Source organism: Phalangium opilio, unplaced genomic scaffold, assembly GCF_054372755.1.
Source record: "Phalangium opilio isolate 3A_F unplaced genomic scaffold, DU_Popi_V2 ptg000060l_1, whole genome shotgun sequence".
NCBI classification, from domain to species: Eukaryota; Metazoa; Arthropoda; class Arachnida; order Opiliones; family Phalangiidae; genus Phalangium; species Phalangium opilio.
In genome coordinates this window covers 854100-871003 of record NW_028324177.1, presented here as the reverse complement: position 1 = coordinate 871003, position 16904 = coordinate 854100, and the positions used below count along the sequence as shown (strand labels likewise).

Below are 16904 nucleotides of genomic sequence, written 5' to 3'. Positions count from 1 at the left end.
TGCGAGTGGTACCGGGTTCAAATCCCGGACGGACCCGAGTTTATGCAGAAGTAATTTAGTGACTATTTAAAAGCAACTAACTACAGGGTAGGCCTATGAGTTGAGCATGTTTTGTAACCCACATGGTCCGTTGGTCTAGGGGTATGATACTCGCTTAGGGTGTGAGTGGTCCCGGGATAAAATACCGGACGGACCCGAGTTTTTGCCGAAGAAATTTAGTGACTATTTAAAAGCTACTAACTTCAAGGTAGGCCCATGAGTTGAGAATATTTGGTTAGACATATGGTCCTTTAGTCTAGGGGTATGATACTCGCTTAGGGTGCGAGTGGTCCCAGGTTCAAATCCCGGACGGACCCGAGTTTTTGCAAAAGTAAATTAGTGACTATTTAAGTGCAACTAACTACAGGGTAGGTCTATGAGTTGAGCATGTTTAGTCACACACCAGGTTCGTTGGTTTAGGGTATGATACTCGCTTAGGGTGCGAGTGGTACCGGGTTAAAATCCCGGACGGACCCGAGTTTATGCAGAAGTAATTTAGTGACTATTTAAAAGCAACTAACTACAGGGTAGGCCTATGAGTTGAGCAATTGTGGTTACACACATGGTCCGTTGGTCTAGGGGTATGATACTCGCTTAGGGTGTGAGTGGTCCCGGGATAAAATCCCGGACGGACCCGAGTTTTTGCCGAAGAAATTTAGTGACTATTTAAAAGCTACTAACTTCAAGGTAGGCCTATGAGTTGAGAATGTTTGGTTACACATATGGTCCTTTAGTCTAGGGGTATGATACTCGCTTAGGGTGCAAGTGGTCCCAGGTTCAAATCCCGGACGGACCCGAGTTTTTGCAAAAGTAAATTAGTGACTATTTAAATGCAACTAACTACAGGGTAGGTCTATGAGTTGAGCATGTTTAGTCACACACCAGGTTCGTTGGTTTAGGGTATGATACTCGCTTAGGGTGCGAGTTGTACCGGGTTCAAATCCTGGACGGACCCGAGTTTATGCAGAAGTAATTTAGTGACTATTTAAAAGCAACTAACTGCAAGGTAGGCCTATGAGTTGAGCATGTTTGGTTACACACATGGTCCGTTGGTCTAGGGGTATGATACTCGCTTAGGGTGTGAGTGGTCCCGGGATAAAATACCGGACGGACCCGAGTTTTTGCCGAAGAAATTTAGTGACTATTTAAAAGCTACTAACTTCAAGGTAGGCCCATGAGTTGAGAATATTTGGTTAGACATATGGTCCTTTAGTCTAGGGGTATGATACTCGCTTAGGGTGCGAGTGGTCCCAGGTTCAAATCCCGGACGGACCCGAGTTTTTGCAAAAGTAAATTAGTGACTATTTAAATGCAACTAACTACAGGGTAGGTCTATGAGTTGAGCATGTTTAGTCACACACCAGGTTCGTTGGTTTAGGGTATGATACTCGCTTAGGGTGCGAGTGGTACCGGGTTCAAATCCCGGACGGACCCGAGTTTATGCAGAAGTAATTTTGTGACTATTTAAAAGCAACTAACTGCAGGGTAGGCCTATGAGTTGAGCATGTTTGGTTACACACATGGTCCGTTGGTCTAGGGGTATGATACTCGCTTAGGGTGTGAGTGGTCCCGGGATAAAATCCAGGACGGACCCGAGTTTTTGCCGAAGTAATTTAGTGACTATTTAAAAGCTACTAACTTCAAGGTAGGCCTCTGAGTTGAGAATGTTTGGTTACACGTATGGTCCTTTAGTCTAGGGGTATGATACTCGCTTAGGGTGCGAGTGGTCCCAGGTTCAAAACCCGGACGGACCCGAGTTTTTGCCGAAAAAATTTAGTGACTATTTAAAAGCTACTAACTTCAAGGTAGGCCTATCAGTTGAGAATGTTTGGTTACGCATATGGTCCTTTAGTCTAGGGGTATGATACTCGCTTAGGGTGCAAGTGGTCCCAGGTTCAAATCCCGGACGGACCCGAGTTTTTGCAAAAGTAAATTAGTGACTATTTAAATGCAACTAACTACAGGGTAGGTCTATGAGTTGAGCATGTTTAGTCACACACCAGGTTCGTTGGTTTAGGGTATGATACTCGCTTAGGGTGCGAGTGGTACCGGGATAAAATCCAGGAAGGACCCGAGTTTTTGCCGAAATAATTTAGTGACTATTTAAAAGCTACTAACTTCAAGGTAGGCCTATGAGTTGAGCAAGTTTAGTCACACACCAGGTTCGTTGGTTTAGGGAATGATACTCGCTTAGGGTGCGAGTGGTACCGGGTTCAAATCCCGGACGGACCCGAGTTTATGCAGAAGTAATTTAGTGACTATTTAAAAGCAACTAACTACAGGTTAGGCCTATGAGTTGAGCATGTTTGGTAACCCACATGGTCCGTTGGTCTAGGATTTTGATACTCGCTTAGGGTGTGAGTGGTCCCGGGATAAAATACCGGACGGACCCGAGTTTTTGCCGAAGAAATTTAGTGACTATTTAAAAGCTACTAACTTCAAGGTAGGCCCATGAGTTGAGAATATTTGGTTAAACATATGGTCCTTTAGTCTAGGGGTATGATACTCGCTTAGTGTGCGAGTGGTCCCAGGTTCAAATCCCGGACGGACCCGAGTTTATGCAGAAGTAATTTAGTGACTATTTAAAAGCAACTTACTACAGGGTAGGTCTATGAGTTGAGCATTTTTAGTTACACACATGGTCCGCTTGTTTAGGGGAATGATACTCGCTTAGGGTGTGAGTGGTCCCGGGATAAAATCCAGGACGGACCCGAGTTTTTGCCGAAGTAATTTAGTGACTATTTAAAAGCTACTAACTTCAAGGTAGGCCTATGAGTTGAGCATGTTTAGTCACACACCAGGTTCGTTGGTTTAGGGAATGATACTCGCTTAGGGTGCGAGTGGTACCGGGTTCAAATCCCGGACGGACCCGAGTTTTTGCCGAAGAAATTTAGTGACTATTTAAAAGCTACTAACTTCAAGGTAGGCCCATGAGTTGAGAATATTTGGTTAGACATATGGTCCTTTAGTCTAGGGGTATGATACTCGCTTAGGGTGCAAGTGGTCCCAGGTTCAAATCCCGGACGGACCCGAGTTTTTGCAAAAGTAAATTAGTGACTATTTAAATGCAACTAACTACAGGGTAGGTCTATGAGTTGAGCATGTTTAGTCACACACCAGGTTCGTTGGTTTAGGGTATGATACTCGCTTAGGGTGCGAGTGGTACCGGGTTCAAATCCCGGACGGACCCGAGTTTATGCAGAAGTAATTTAGTGACTATTTAAAAGCAACTTACTACAGGGTAGGCCTATGAGTTGAGCATGTTTGGTTACACACATGGTCCGTTGGTCTAAGGGTATGATACTCGCTTAGGGTGCGAGTGGTCCCAGGTTCAAATCCCGGACGGACTCGAGTTTTTGCAAAAGTAAATTAGTGACTATTTAAATGCAACTAACTACAGGGTAGGTCTATGAGTTGAGCATTTTTAGTTACATACATGGTCCGCTTGTTTAGGGGAATGATACTCGCTTAGGGTGCGAGTGGTCCCGGTATCAAATCCCGGACGGACCCGAGTTTTTGCCGAAGAAATTTAGTGACTATTTAAAAGCTACTAACTTCAAGGTAGGCCCATGAGTTGAGAATATTTGGTTAAACATATGGTCCTTTAGTCTAGGGGTATGATACTCGCTTAGGGTGCGAGTGGTCCCAGGTTCAAATCCCGGACGGACCCGAGTTTTGGCAAAAGTAAATTAGTGACTATTTAAATGCAACTAACTACAGGGTAGGTCTATGAGTTGAGCATGTTTAGTCACACACCAGGTTCGTTGGTTTAGGGTATGATACTCGCTTAGGGTGCGAGTGGTACCGGGTTCAAATCCCGGACGGACCCGAGTTTATGCAGAAGTAATTTAGTGACTATTTAAAAGCAACTAACTGCAGGGTAGGCCTATGAGTTGAGCATGTTTGGTTACACACATGGTCCGTTGGTCTAGGGGTATGATACTCGCTTAGGGTGTGAGTGGTCCCGGGATAAAATCCAGGACGGACCCGAGTTTTTGCCGAAGTAATTTAGTGACTATTTAAAAGCTACTAACTTCAAGGTAGGCCTCTGAGTTGAGAATGTTTGGTTACACGTATGGTCCTTTAGTCTAGGGGTATGATACTCGCTTAGGGTGCGAGTGGTCCCAGGTTCAAATCCCGGACGGACTCGAGTTTTTGCAAAAGTAAATTAGTGACTATTTAAATGCAACTAACTACAGGGTAGGTCTATGAGTTGAGCATTTTTAGTTACATACATGGTCCGCTTGTTTAGGGGAATGATACTCGCTTAGGGTGCGAGTGGTCCCGGTATCAAATCCCGGACGGACCCGAGTTTTTGCCGAAGAAATTTAGTGACTATTTAAAAGCTACTAACTTCAAGGTAGGCCCATGAGTTGAGAATATTTGGTTAAACATATGGTCCTTTAGTCTAGGGGTATGATACTCGCTTAGGGTGCGAGTGGTCCCAGGTTCAAATCCCGGACGGACCCGAGTTTTTGCAAAAGAAAATTAGTGACTATTTAAATGCAACTAACTACAGGGTAGGTCTATGAGTTGAGCATGTTTAGTCACACACCAGGTTCGTTGGTTTAGGGTATGATACTCGCTTAGGGTGCGAGTTGTACCGGGTTCAAATCCCGGACGGACCCGAGTTTATGCAGAAGTAATTTAGTGACTATTTAAAAGCAACTAACTGTAAGGTAGGCCTATGAGTTGAGCATGTTTGGTTACACACATGGTCCGTTGGTCTAGGGGTATGATACTCGCTTAGGGTGTGAGTGGTCCCGGGATAAAATCCAGGAAGGACCCGAGTTTTTGCCGAAATAATTTAGTGACTATTTAAAAGCTACTAACTTCAAGGTAGGCCTATGAGTTGAGCATGTTTAGTCACACACCAGGTTCGTTGGTTTAGGGAATGATACTCGCTTAGGGTGCGAGTGGTACCGGGTTCAAATCCCGGACGGACCCGAGTTTATGCAGAAGTAATTTAGTGACTATTTAAAAGCAACTAACTACAGGGTAGGCCTATGAGTTGAGCATGTTTGGTAACCCACATGGTCCGTTGGTCTAGGGGTATGATACTCGCTTAGGGTGTGAGTGGTCCCGGGATAAAATACCGGACGGACCCGAGTTTTTGCCGAAGAAATTTAGTGACTATTTAAAAGCTACTAACTTCAAGGTAGGCCCATGAGTTGAGAATATTTGGTTAAACATATGGTCCTTTAGTCTAGGGGTATGATACTCGCTTAGGGTGCGAGTGGTCCCAGGTTCAAATCCCGGACGGACCCGAGTTTTTGCAAAAGAAAATTAGTGACTATTTAAATGCAACTAACTACAGGGTAGGTCTATGAGTTGAGCATGTTTAGTCACACACCAGGTTCGTTGGTTTAGGGTATGATACTCGCTTAGGGTGCGAGTTGTACCGGGTTCAAATCCCGGACGGACCCGAGTTTATGCAGAAGTAATTTAGTGACTATTTAAAAGCAACTAACTGTAAGGTAGGCCTATGAGTTGAGCATGTTTGGTTACACACATGGTCCGTTGGTCTAGGGGTATGATACTCGCTTAGGGTGTGAGTGGTCCCGGGATAAAATCCAGGAAGGACCCGAGTTTTTGCCGAAATAATTTAGTGACTATTTAAAAGCTACTAACTTCAAGGTAGGCCTATGAGTTGAGCATGTTTAGTCACACACCAGGTTCGTTGGTTTAGGGAATGATACTCGCTTAGGGTGCGAGTGGTACCGGGTTCAAATCCCGGACGGACCCGAGTTTATGCAGAAGTAATTTAGTGACTATTTAAAAGCAACTAACTACAGGGTAGGCCTATGAGTTGAGCATGTTTGGTAACCCACATGGTCCGTTGGTCTAGGGGTATGATACTCGCTTAGGGTGTGAGTGGTCCCGGGATAAAATACCGGACGGACCCGAGTTTATGCAGAAGTAATTTAGTGACTATTTAAAAGAAACTAACTTCAAGGTAGAACTATGAGTTGAGAATGTTTGGTTACACATATGGTCCTTTTGTCTAGGGGTATGATACTCGCTTAGGGTGCGAGTGGTCCCGGGATAAAATCCCGGACGGACCCGAGTTTTTGCCGAAAAAATTTAGTGACTATTTAAAAGCTACTAACTTCAAGGTAGGCCTATGAGTTGAGAATGTTTGGTTACACATATGGTCCTTTAGTCTAGGGGTATGATACTCGCTTAGGGTGCAAGTGGTCCCAGGTTCAAATCCCAGACGGACCCGAGTTTTTGCAAAAGTAAATTAGTGACTATTTAAATGCAATTAACTACAGGGTAGGTCTATGAGTTGAGCATGTTTAGTCACACACCAGGTTCGTTGGTTTAGGGTATGATACTCGCTTAGGGTGCGAGTGGTACCGGGTACAAATCCCGGACGGACCCGAGTTTATGCAGAAGTAATTTAGTGGCTATTTAAAAGCAACTTACTACAGGGTAGGCCTATGAGTTGAGCATGTTTGGTTACACACATGGTCCGTTGGTCTAGGGGTATGATACTCGCTTAGGGTGCGAGTGGTCCCAGGTTCAAATCCCGGACGGACTCGAGTTTTTGCAAAAGTAAATTAGTGACTATTTAAATGCAACTAACTACAGGGTAGGTCTATGAGTTGAGCGTTTTTAGTTACACACATGGTCCAGTTGTTTAGGGGAATGATACTCGCTTAGGGTGCGAGTGGTCCCGGGATCAAATCCCGGACGGACCCGAGTATATGCAGAAGTAATTTAGTGACTATTTAAAAGCAACCAACTACAGGGTAGGCCTATGAGTTGAGCATGTTTGGTTACACACATGGTCCGTTGGTCTAGGGGTATGATACTCGCTTAGGGTGTGAGTGGTCCCGGGATAAAATACCGGACGGACCCGAGTTTTTGCCGAAGAAATTTAGTGACTATTTAAAAGCTACTAACTTCAAGGTAGGCCCATGAGTTGAGAGTATTTGGTTAGACATATGGTCCTTTAGTCTAGGGGTATGATACTCGCTTAGGGTGCGAGTGGTCCCAGGTTCAAATCCCGGACGGACCCGAGTTTTTGCAAAAGTAAATTAGTGACTATTTAAATGCAACTAACTACAGGGTAGGTCTATGAGTTGAGCATGTTTAGTCACACACCAGGTTCGTTGGTTTAGGGTATGATACTCGCTTAGGGTGCGAGTGGTACCGGGTTCAAATCCCGGACGGACCCGAGTTTATGCAGAAGTAATTTAGTGACTATTTAAAAGCAACTAACTACAGGGTAGGCCTATGAGTTGAGCATGTTTGGTAACACACATGGTCCGTTGGTCTAGGGGTATGATACTCGCTTAGGGTGCGAGTGGTCCCAGGTTCAAATCCCGGACGGACCCGAGTTTTTGCAAAAGTAAATTAGTGACTATTTAAATGCAACTAACTACAGGGTAGGTCTATGAGTTGAGCATGTTTAGTCACACACCAGGTTCGTTGGTTTAGGGTATGATACTCGCTTAGGGTGCGAGTGGTACCGGGTTCAAATCCCGGACGGACCCGAGTTTATGCAGAAGTAATTTAGTGACTATTTAAAAGCAACTTACTACAGGGTAGGCCTATGAGTTGAGCATGTTTAGTCACACACCAGGTTCGTTGGTTTAGGGAATGATACTCGCTTAGAGTGCGAGTGGTACCGGGTTCAAATCCCGGACGGACCCGAGTTTATGCAGAAGTAATTTAGTGACTATTTAAAAGCAACTAACTACAGGGTAGGCCTATGAGTTGAGCATGTTTGGTAACCCACATGGTCCGTTGGTCTAGGGGTATGATACTCGCTTAGGGTGTGAGTGGTCCCGGGATAAAATCCAGGACGGACCCGAGTTTTTGCCGAAGTAATTTAGTGACTATTTAAAAGCTACTAACTTCAAGGTAGGCCTCTGAGTTGAGAATGTTTGGTTACACGTATGGTCCTTTAGTCTAGGGGTATGATACTCGCTTAGGGTGCGAGTGGTCCCAGGTTCAAAACCCGGACGGACCCGAGTTTTTGCCGAAAAAATTTAGTGACTATTTAAAAGCTACTAACTTCAAGGTAGGCCTATGAGTTGAGAATGTTTGGTTACGCATATGGTCCTTTAGTATAGGGGTATGATACTCGCTTAGGGTGCAAGTGGTCCCAGGTTCAAATCCCGGACGGACCCGAGTTTTTGCAAAAGTAAATTAGTGACTATTTAAATGCAACTAACTACAGGGTAGGTCTATGAGTTGAGCATGTTTAGTCACACACCAGGTTCGTTGGTTTAGGGTATGATACTCGCTTAGGGTGCGAGTGGTACCGGGTTCAAATCCCGGACGGACCCGAGTTTATGCAGAAGTAATTTAGTGACTATTTAAAAGCAACTTACTACAGGGTAGGCCTATGAGTTGAGCATGTTTGGTTACACACATGGTCCGTTGGTCTAAGGGTATGATACTCGCTTAGGGTGCGAGTGGTCCCAGGTTCAAATCCCGGACGGACTCGAGTTTTTGCAAAAGTAAATTAGTGACTATTTAAATGCAACTAACTACAGGGTAGGTCTATGAGTTGAGCATTTTTAGTTACATACATGGTCCGCTTGTTTAGGGGAATGATACTCGCTTAGGGTGCGAGTGGTCCCGGTATCAAATCCCGGACGGACCCGAGTTTTTGCCGAAGAAATTTAGTGACTATTTAAAAGCTACTAACTTCAAGGTAGGCCCATGAGTTGAGAATATTTGGTTTGATCATATGGTCCTTTAGTCTAGGGGTATGATACTCGCTTAGGGTGCGAGGGGTCCCAGGTTCAAATCCCGGACGGACCCGAGTTTTTGCAAAAGAAAATTAGTGACTATTTAAATGCAACTAACTACAGGGTAGGTCTATGAGTTGAGCATGTTTAGTCACACACCAGGTTCGTTGGTTTAGGGTATGATACTCGCTTAGGGTGCGAGTTGTACCGGGTTCAAATCCCGGACGGACCCGAGTTTATGCAGAAGTAATTTAGTGACTATTTAAAAGCAACTAACTGTAAGGTAGGCCTATGAGTTGAGCATGTTTGGTTACACACATGGTCCGTTGGTCTAGGGGTATGATACTCGCTTAGGGTGTGAGTGGTCCCGGGATAAAATCCAGGAAGGACCCGAGTTTTTGCCGAAATAATTTAGTGACTATTTAAAAGCTACTAACTTCAAGGTAGGCCTATGAGTTGAGCATGTTTAGTCACACACCAGGTTCGTTTGTTTAGGGAATGATACTCGCTTAGGGTGCGAGTTGTACCGGGTTCAAATCCCGGACGGACCCGAGTTTATGCAGAAGTAATTTAGTGACTATTTAAAAGCAACTAACTGTAAGGTAGGCCTATGAGTTGAGCATGTTTGGTTACACACATGGTCCGTTGGTCTAGGGGTATGATACTCGCTTAGGGTGTGAGTGGTCCCGGGATAAAATCCAGGAAGGACCCGAGTTTTTGCCGAAATAATTTAGTGACTATTTAAAAGCTACTAACTTCAAGGTAGGCCTATGAGTTGAGCATGTTTAGTCACACACCAGGTTCGTTTGTTTAGGGAATGATACTCGCTTAGGGTGCGAGTGGTACCTGGTTCAAATCCCGGACGGACCCGAGTTTTTGCCGAAAAAATTTAGTGACTATTTAAAAGCTACTAACTTCAAGGTAGGCCTATGAGTTGAGAATGTTTGGTTACGCATATGGTCCTTTAGTATAGGGGTATGATACTCGCTTAGGGTGCAAGTGGTCCCAGGTTCAAATCCCGGACGGACCCGAGTTTTTGCAAAAGTAAATTAGTGACTATTTAAATGCAACTAACTACAGGGTAGGTCTATGAGTTGAGCATGTTTAGTCACACACCAGGTTCGTTGGTTTAGGGTATGATACTCGCTTAGGGTGCGAGTGGTACCGGGTTCAAATCCCGGACGGACCCGAGTTTATGCAGAAGTAATTTAGTGACTATTTAAAAGCAACTTACTACAGGGTAGGCCTATGAGTTGAGCATGTTTGGTTACACACATGGTCCGTTGGTCTAAGGGTATGATACTCGCTTAGGGTGCGAGTGGTCCCAGGTTCAAATCCCGGACGGACTCGAGTTTTTGCAAAAGTAAATTAGTGACTATTTAAATGCAACTAACTACAGGGTAGGTCTATGAGTTGAGCATTTTTAGTTACATACATGGTCCGCTTGTTTAGGGGAATGATACTCGCTTAGGGTGCGAGTGGTCCCGGTATCAAATCCCGGACGGACCCGAGTTTTTGCCGAAGAAATTTAGTGACTATTTAAAAGCTACTAACTTCAAGGTAGGCCCATGAGTTGAGAATATTTGGTTTGATCATATGGTCCTTTAGTCTAGGGGTATGATACTCGCTTAGGGTGCGAGGGGTCCCAGGTTCAAATCCCGGACGGACCCGAGTTTTTGCAAAAGAAAATTAGTGACTATTTAAATGCAACTAACTACAGGGTAGGTCTATGAGTTGAGCATGTTTAGTCACACACCAGGTTCGTTGGTTTAGGGTATGATACTCGCTTAGGGTGCGAGTTGTACCGGGTTCAAATCCCGGACGGACCCGAGTTTATGCAGAAGTAATTTAGTGACTATTTAAAAGCAACTAACTGTAAGGTAGGCCTATGAGTTGAGCATGTTTGGTTACACACATGGTCCGTTGGTCTAGGGGTATGATACTCGCTTAGGGTGTGAGTGGTCCCGGGATAAAATCCAGGAAGGACCCGAGTTTTTGCCGAAATAATTTAGTGACTATTTAAAAGCTACTAACTTCAAGGTAGGCCTATGAGTTGAGCATGTTTAGTCACACACCAGGTTCGTTTGTTTAGGGAATGATACTCGCTTAGGGTGCGAGTTGTACCGGGTTCAAATCCCGGACGGACCCGAGTTTATGCAGAAGTAATTTAGTGACTATTTAAAAGCAACTAACTGTAAGGTAGGCCTATGAGTTGAGCATGTTTGGTTACACACATGGTCCGTTGGTCTAGGGGTATGATACTCGCTTAGGGTGTGAGTGGTCCCGGGATAAAATCCAGGAAGGACCCGAGTTTTTGCCGAAATAATTTAGTGACTATTTAAAAGCTACTAACTTCAAGGTAGGCCTATGAGTTGAGCATGTTTAGTCACACACCAGGTTCGTTTGTTTAGGGAATGATACTCGCTTAGGGTGCGAGTGGTACCTGGTTCAAATCCCGGACGGACCCGAGTTTATGCAGAAGTAATTTAGTGACTATTTAAAAGCAACTAACTACAGGGTAGGCCTATGAGTTGAGCATGTTTGGTAACCCACATGGTCCGTTGGTCTAGGGGTATGATACTCGCTTAGGGTGTGAGTGGTCCCGGGATAAAATACCGGACGGACCCGAGTTTTTGCCGAAGAAATTTAGTGACTATTTAAAAGCTACTAACTTCAAGGTAGGCCCATGAGTTGAGAATATTTGGTTAAACATATGGTCCTTTAGTCTAGGGGTATGATACTCGCTTATGGTGCGAGTGGTCCCAGGTTCAAATCCCGGACGGACCCGAGTTTTTGCAAAAGTAAATTAGTGACTATTTAAATGCAACTAACTACAGGGTAGGTCTATGAGTTGAGCATATTTAGTCACACACCAGGTTCGTTGGTTTAGGGTATGATACTCGCTTAGGGTGCGAGTGGTACCGGGTTCAAATCCCGGACGGACCCGAGTTTATGCAGAAGTAATTTAGTGACTATTTAAAAGCAACTAACTGCAGGGTAGGCCTATGAGTTGAGCATGTTGGTTACACACATGGTCCGTTGGTCTAGGGGTATGATACTCGCTTAGGGTGTGAGTGGTCCCGGGATAAAATCCAGGACGGACCCGAGTTTTTGCCGAAGTAATTTAGTGACTATTTAAAAGCTACTAACTTCAAGGTAGGCCTCTGAGTTGAGAATGTTTGGTTACACGTATGGTCCTTTAGTCTAGGGGTATGATACTCGCTTAGGGTGCGAGTGGTCCCAGGTTCAAAACCCGGACGGACCCGAGTTTTTGCCGAAAAAATTTAGTGACTATTTAAAAGCTACTAACTTCAAGGTAGGCCTATGAGTTGAGAATGTTTGGTTACGCATATGGTCCTTTAGTATAGGGGTATGATACTCGCTTAGGGTGCAAGTGGTCCCAGGTTCAAATCCCGGACGGACCCGAGTTTTTGCAAAAGTAAATTAGTGACTATTTAAATGCAACTAACTACAGGGTAGGTCTATGAGTTGAGCATGTTTAGTCACACACCAGGTTCGTTGGTTTAGGGTATGATACTCGCTTAGGGTGCGACTGGTACCGGGTTCAAATCCCGGACGGACCCGAGTTTATGCAGAAGTAATTTAGTGACTATTTAAAAGCAACTTACTACAGGGTAGGCCTATGAGTTGAGCATGTTTGGTTACACACATGGTCCGTTGGTCTAAGGGTATGATACTCGCTTAGGGTGCGAGTGGTCCCAGGTTCAAATCCCGGACGGACTCGAGTTTTTGCAAAAGTAAATTAGTGACTATTTAAATGCAACTAACTACAGGGTAGGTCTATGAGTTGAGCATTTTTAGTTACATACATGGTCCGCTTGTTTAGGGGAATGATACTCGCTTAGGGTGCGAGTGGTCCCGGTATCAAATCCCGGACGGACCCGAGTTTTTGCCGAAGAAATTTAGTGACTATTTAAAAGCTACTAACTTCAAGGTAGGCCCATGAGTTGAGAATATTTGGTTTGATCATATGGTCCTTTAGTCTAGGGGTATGATACTCGCTTAGGGTGCGAGGGGTCCCAGGTTCAAATCCCGGACGGACCCGAGTTTTTGCAAAAGAAAATTAGTGACTATTTAAATGCAACTAACTACAGGGTAGGTCTATGAGTTGAGCATGTTTAGTCACACACCAGGTTCGTTGGTTTAGGGTATGATACTCGCTTAGGGTGCGAGTTGTACCGGGTTCAAATCCCGGACGGACCCGAGTTTATGCAGAAGTAATTTAGTGACTATTTAAAAGCAACTAACTGTAAGGTAGGCCTATGAGTTGAGCATGTTTGGTTACACACATGGTCCGTTGGTCTAGGGGTATGATACTCGCTTAGGGTGTGAGTGGTCCCGGGATAAAATCCAGGAAGGACCCGAGTTTTTGCCGAAATAATTTAGTGACTATTTAAAAGCTACTAACTTCAAGGTAGGCCTATGATTTGAGCATGTTTAGTCACACACCAGGTTCGTTTGTTTAGGGAATGATACTCGCTTAGGGTGCGAGTTGTACCGGGTTCAAATCCCGGACGGACCCGAGTTTATGCAGAAGTAATTTAGTGACTATTTAAAAGCAACTAACTGTAAGGTAGGCCTATGAGTTGAGCATGTTTGGTTACACACATGGTCCGTTGGTCTAGGGGTATGATACTCGCTTAGGGTGTGAGTGGTCCCGGGATAAAATCCAGGAAGGACCCGAGTTTTTGCCGAAATAATTTAGTGACTATTTAAAAGCTACTAACTTCAAGGTAGGCCTATGAGTTGAGCATGTTTAGTCACACACCAGGTTCGTTTGTTTAGGGAATGATACTCGCTTAGGGTGCGAGTGGTACCTGGTTCAAATCCCGGACGGACCCGAGTTTATGCAGAAGTAATTTAGTGACTATTTAAAAGCAACTAACTACAGGGTAGGCCTATGAGTTGAGCATGTTTGGTAACCCACATGGTCCGTTGGTCTAGGGGTATGATACTCGCTTAGGGTGTGAGTGGTCCCGGGATAAAATACCGGACGGACCCGAGTTTTTGCCGAAGAAATTTAGTGACTATTTAAAAGCTACTAACTTCAAGGTAGGCCCATGAGTTGAGAATATTTGGTTAAACATATGGTCCTTTAGTCTAGGGGTATGATACTCGCTAATGGTGCGAGTGGTCCCAGGTTCAAATCCCGGACGGACCCGAGTTTTTGCAAAAGTAAATTAGTGACTATTTAAATGCAACTAACTACAGGGTAGGTCTATGAGTTGAGCATATTTAGTCACACACCAGGTTCGTTGGTTTAGGGTATGATACTCGCTTAGGGTGCGAGTGGTACCGGGTTCAAATCCCGGACGGACCCGAGTTTATGCAGAAGTAATTTAGTGACTATTTAAAAGCAACTAACTGCAGGGTAGGCCTATGAGTTGAGCATGTTGGTTACACACATGGTCCGTTGGTCTAGGGGTATGATACTCGCTTAGGGTGTGAGTGGTCCCGGGATAAAATCCAGGACGGACCCGAGTTTTTGCCGAAGTAATTTAGTGACTATTTAAAAGCTACTAACTTCAAGGTAGGCCTCTGAGTTGAGAATGTTTGGTTACACGTATGGTCCTTTAGTCTAGGGGTATGATACTCGCTTAGGGTGCGAGTGGTCCCAGGTTCAAAACCCGGACGGACCCGAGTTTATGCAGAAGTAATTTAGTGACTATTTAAAAGAAACTAACTTCAAGGTAGAACTATGAGTTGAGAATGTTTGGTTACACATATGGTCCTTTAGTCTAGGGGTATGATACTCGCTTAGGGTGCGAGTGGTCCCGGGATAAAATCCCGGACGGACCCGAGTTTTTGCCGAAAAAATTTAGTGACTATTTAAAAGCTACTAACTTCAAGGTAGGCCTATGAGTTGAGAATGTTTGGTTACACATATGGTCCTTTAGTCTAGGGGTATGATACTCGCTTAGGGTGCAAGTGGTCCCAGGTTCAAATCCCGGACGGACCCGAGTTTTTGCAAAAGTAAATTAGTGACTATTTAAATGCAACTAACTACAGGGTAGGTCTATGAGCTGAGCATGTTTAGTCACACACCAGGTTCATTGGTTTAGGGTATGATACTCGCTTAGGGTGCGAGTGGTACCGGGTACAAATCCCGGACGGACCCGAGTTTATGCAGAAGTAATTTAGTGACTATTTAAAAGCAACTTACTACAGGGTAGGCCTATGAGTTGAGCATATTTGGTTACACACATGGTCCGATGGTCTAGGGGTATGATACTCGCTTAGGGTGCGAGTGGTCCCAGGTTCAAATCCCGGACGGACTCGAGTTTTTGCAAAAGTAAATTAGTGACTATTTAAATGCAACTAACTACAGGGTAGGTCTATGAGTTGAGCATTTTTAGTTACACACATGGTCCGTTGGTCTAGGGGTATGGTACTCGCTTAGGGTGAGTGGTCCCGGGATAAAATCCCGGACGGACCCGAGTTTTTGCCGAAGAAATTTAGTGACTATTTAAAAGCTACTAACTTCAAGGTAGGCCTCTGAGTTGAGAATGTTTGGTTACACATATGGTCCTTTAGTCTAGGGGTATGATACTCGCTTAGGGTGCAAGTGGTCCCAGGTTCAAATCCCGGACGGACCCGAGTTTTTGCAAAAGTAAATTAGTGACTATTTAAATGCAACTAACTACAGGGTAGGTCTATGAGTTGAGCATGTTTAGTCACACACCAGGTTCATTGGTTTAGGGTATGATACTCGCTTAGGGTGCGAGTGGTACCGGGTACAAATCCCGGACGGACCCGAGTTTATGCAGAAGTAATTTAGTGACTATTTAAAAGCAACTTACTACAGGGTAGGCCTATGAGTTGAGCATGTTTGGTTACACACATGGTCCGTTGGTCTAGGGGTATGATACTCGCTTAGGGTGCGAGTGGTCCCAGGTTCAAATCCCGGACGGACTCGAGTTTTTGCAAAAGTAAATTAGTGACTATTTAAATGCAACTAACTACAGGGTAGGTCTATGAGTTGAGCATTTTTAGTTACACACATGGTCCGTTGGTCTAGGGGTATGATACTCGCTTAGGGTGAGTGGTCCCGGGATAAAATCCCGGACGGACCCGAGTTTTTGCCGAACAAATTTAGTGACTATTTAAAAGCTACTAACTTCAAGGTAGGCCTATGAGTTGAGAATGTTTGGTTACACATATGGTCCTTTAGTCTAGGGGTATGATACTCGCTTAGGGTGCAAGTGGTCCCAGGTTCAAATCCCGGACGGACCCGAGTTTTTGCAAAAGTAAATTAGTGACTATTTAAATGCAACTAACTACAGGGTAGGTCTATGAGTTGAGCATGTTTAGTCACACACCAGGTTCGTTGGTTTAGGGTATGATACTCGCTTAGGGTGCGAGTTGTACCGGGTTCAAATCCCGGACGGACCCGAGTTTATGCAGAAGTAATTTAGTGACTATTTAAAAGCAACTAACTGCAAGGTAGGCCTATGAGTTGAGCATGTTTGGTTACACACATGGTCCGTTGGTCTAGGGGTATGATACTCGCTTAGGGTGTGAGTGGTCCCGGGATAAAATCCAGGACGGACCCGAGTTTTTGCCGAAGTAATTTAGTGACTATTTAAAAGCTACTAACTTCAAGGTAGGCCTATGAGTTGAGCATGTTTAGTCACACACCAGGTTCGTTGGTTTAGGGAATGATACTCGCTTAGGGTGCGAGTGGTACCGGGTTCAAATCCCGGACGGACCCGAGTTTATGCAGAAGTAATTTAGTGACTATTTAAAAGCAACTAACTACAGGGTAGGCCTATGAGTTGAGCATGTTTGGTAACACACATGGTCCGTTGGTCTAGGGGTATGATACTCGCTTAGGGTGCGAGTGGTCCCAGGTTCAAATCCCGGACGGACCCGAGTTTTTGCAAAAGTAAATTAGTGACTATTTAAATGCAACTAACTACAGGGTAGGTCTATGAGTTGAGCATTTTTAGTTACACACATGGTCCGCTTGTTTAGGGGAATGATACTCGCTTAGGGTGCGAGTGGTCCCGGGATCAAATCCCGGACGGACCCGAGTATATGCAGAAGTAATTTAGTGACTATTTAAAAGCAACTAACTACAGGGTAGGCCTATGAGTTGAGCATATTTGGTTACACACATGGTCCGTTGGTCTAGGG

At 44.6% G+C, this 16904-nt stretch overlaps 4 non-coding genes across 4 annotated transcripts; all 4 read left to right on the top strand.

Moving 5' to 3' along the window:
- Positions 1-6511: 6511 nt before the first annotated feature.
- On the top strand, positions 6512-6583 carry TRNAP-AGG (transfer RNA proline (anticodon AGG)). Its single transcript has one exon. It is a non-coding gene; the product is annotated as a tRNA-Pro (tRNA).
- A 727-nt stretch (positions 6584-7310) lies between these two features.
- TRNAP-AGG (transfer RNA proline (anticodon AGG)) lies at positions 7311-7382 on the top strand. Its single transcript has one exon. It is a non-coding gene; the product is annotated as a tRNA-Pro (tRNA).
- Positions 7383-15611: 8229 nt separating this feature from the next.
- Positions 15612-15683, top strand: TRNAP-AGG (transfer RNA proline (anticodon AGG)). The gene has a single exon. It is a non-coding gene; the product is annotated as a tRNA-Pro (tRNA).
- An 884-nt stretch (positions 15684-16567) lies between these two features.
- On the top strand, positions 16568-16639 carry TRNAP-AGG (transfer RNA proline (anticodon AGG)). The gene has a single exon. It is a non-coding gene; the product is annotated as a tRNA-Pro (tRNA).
- The last annotated feature ends 265 nt before the right edge of the window (positions 16640-16904 follow it).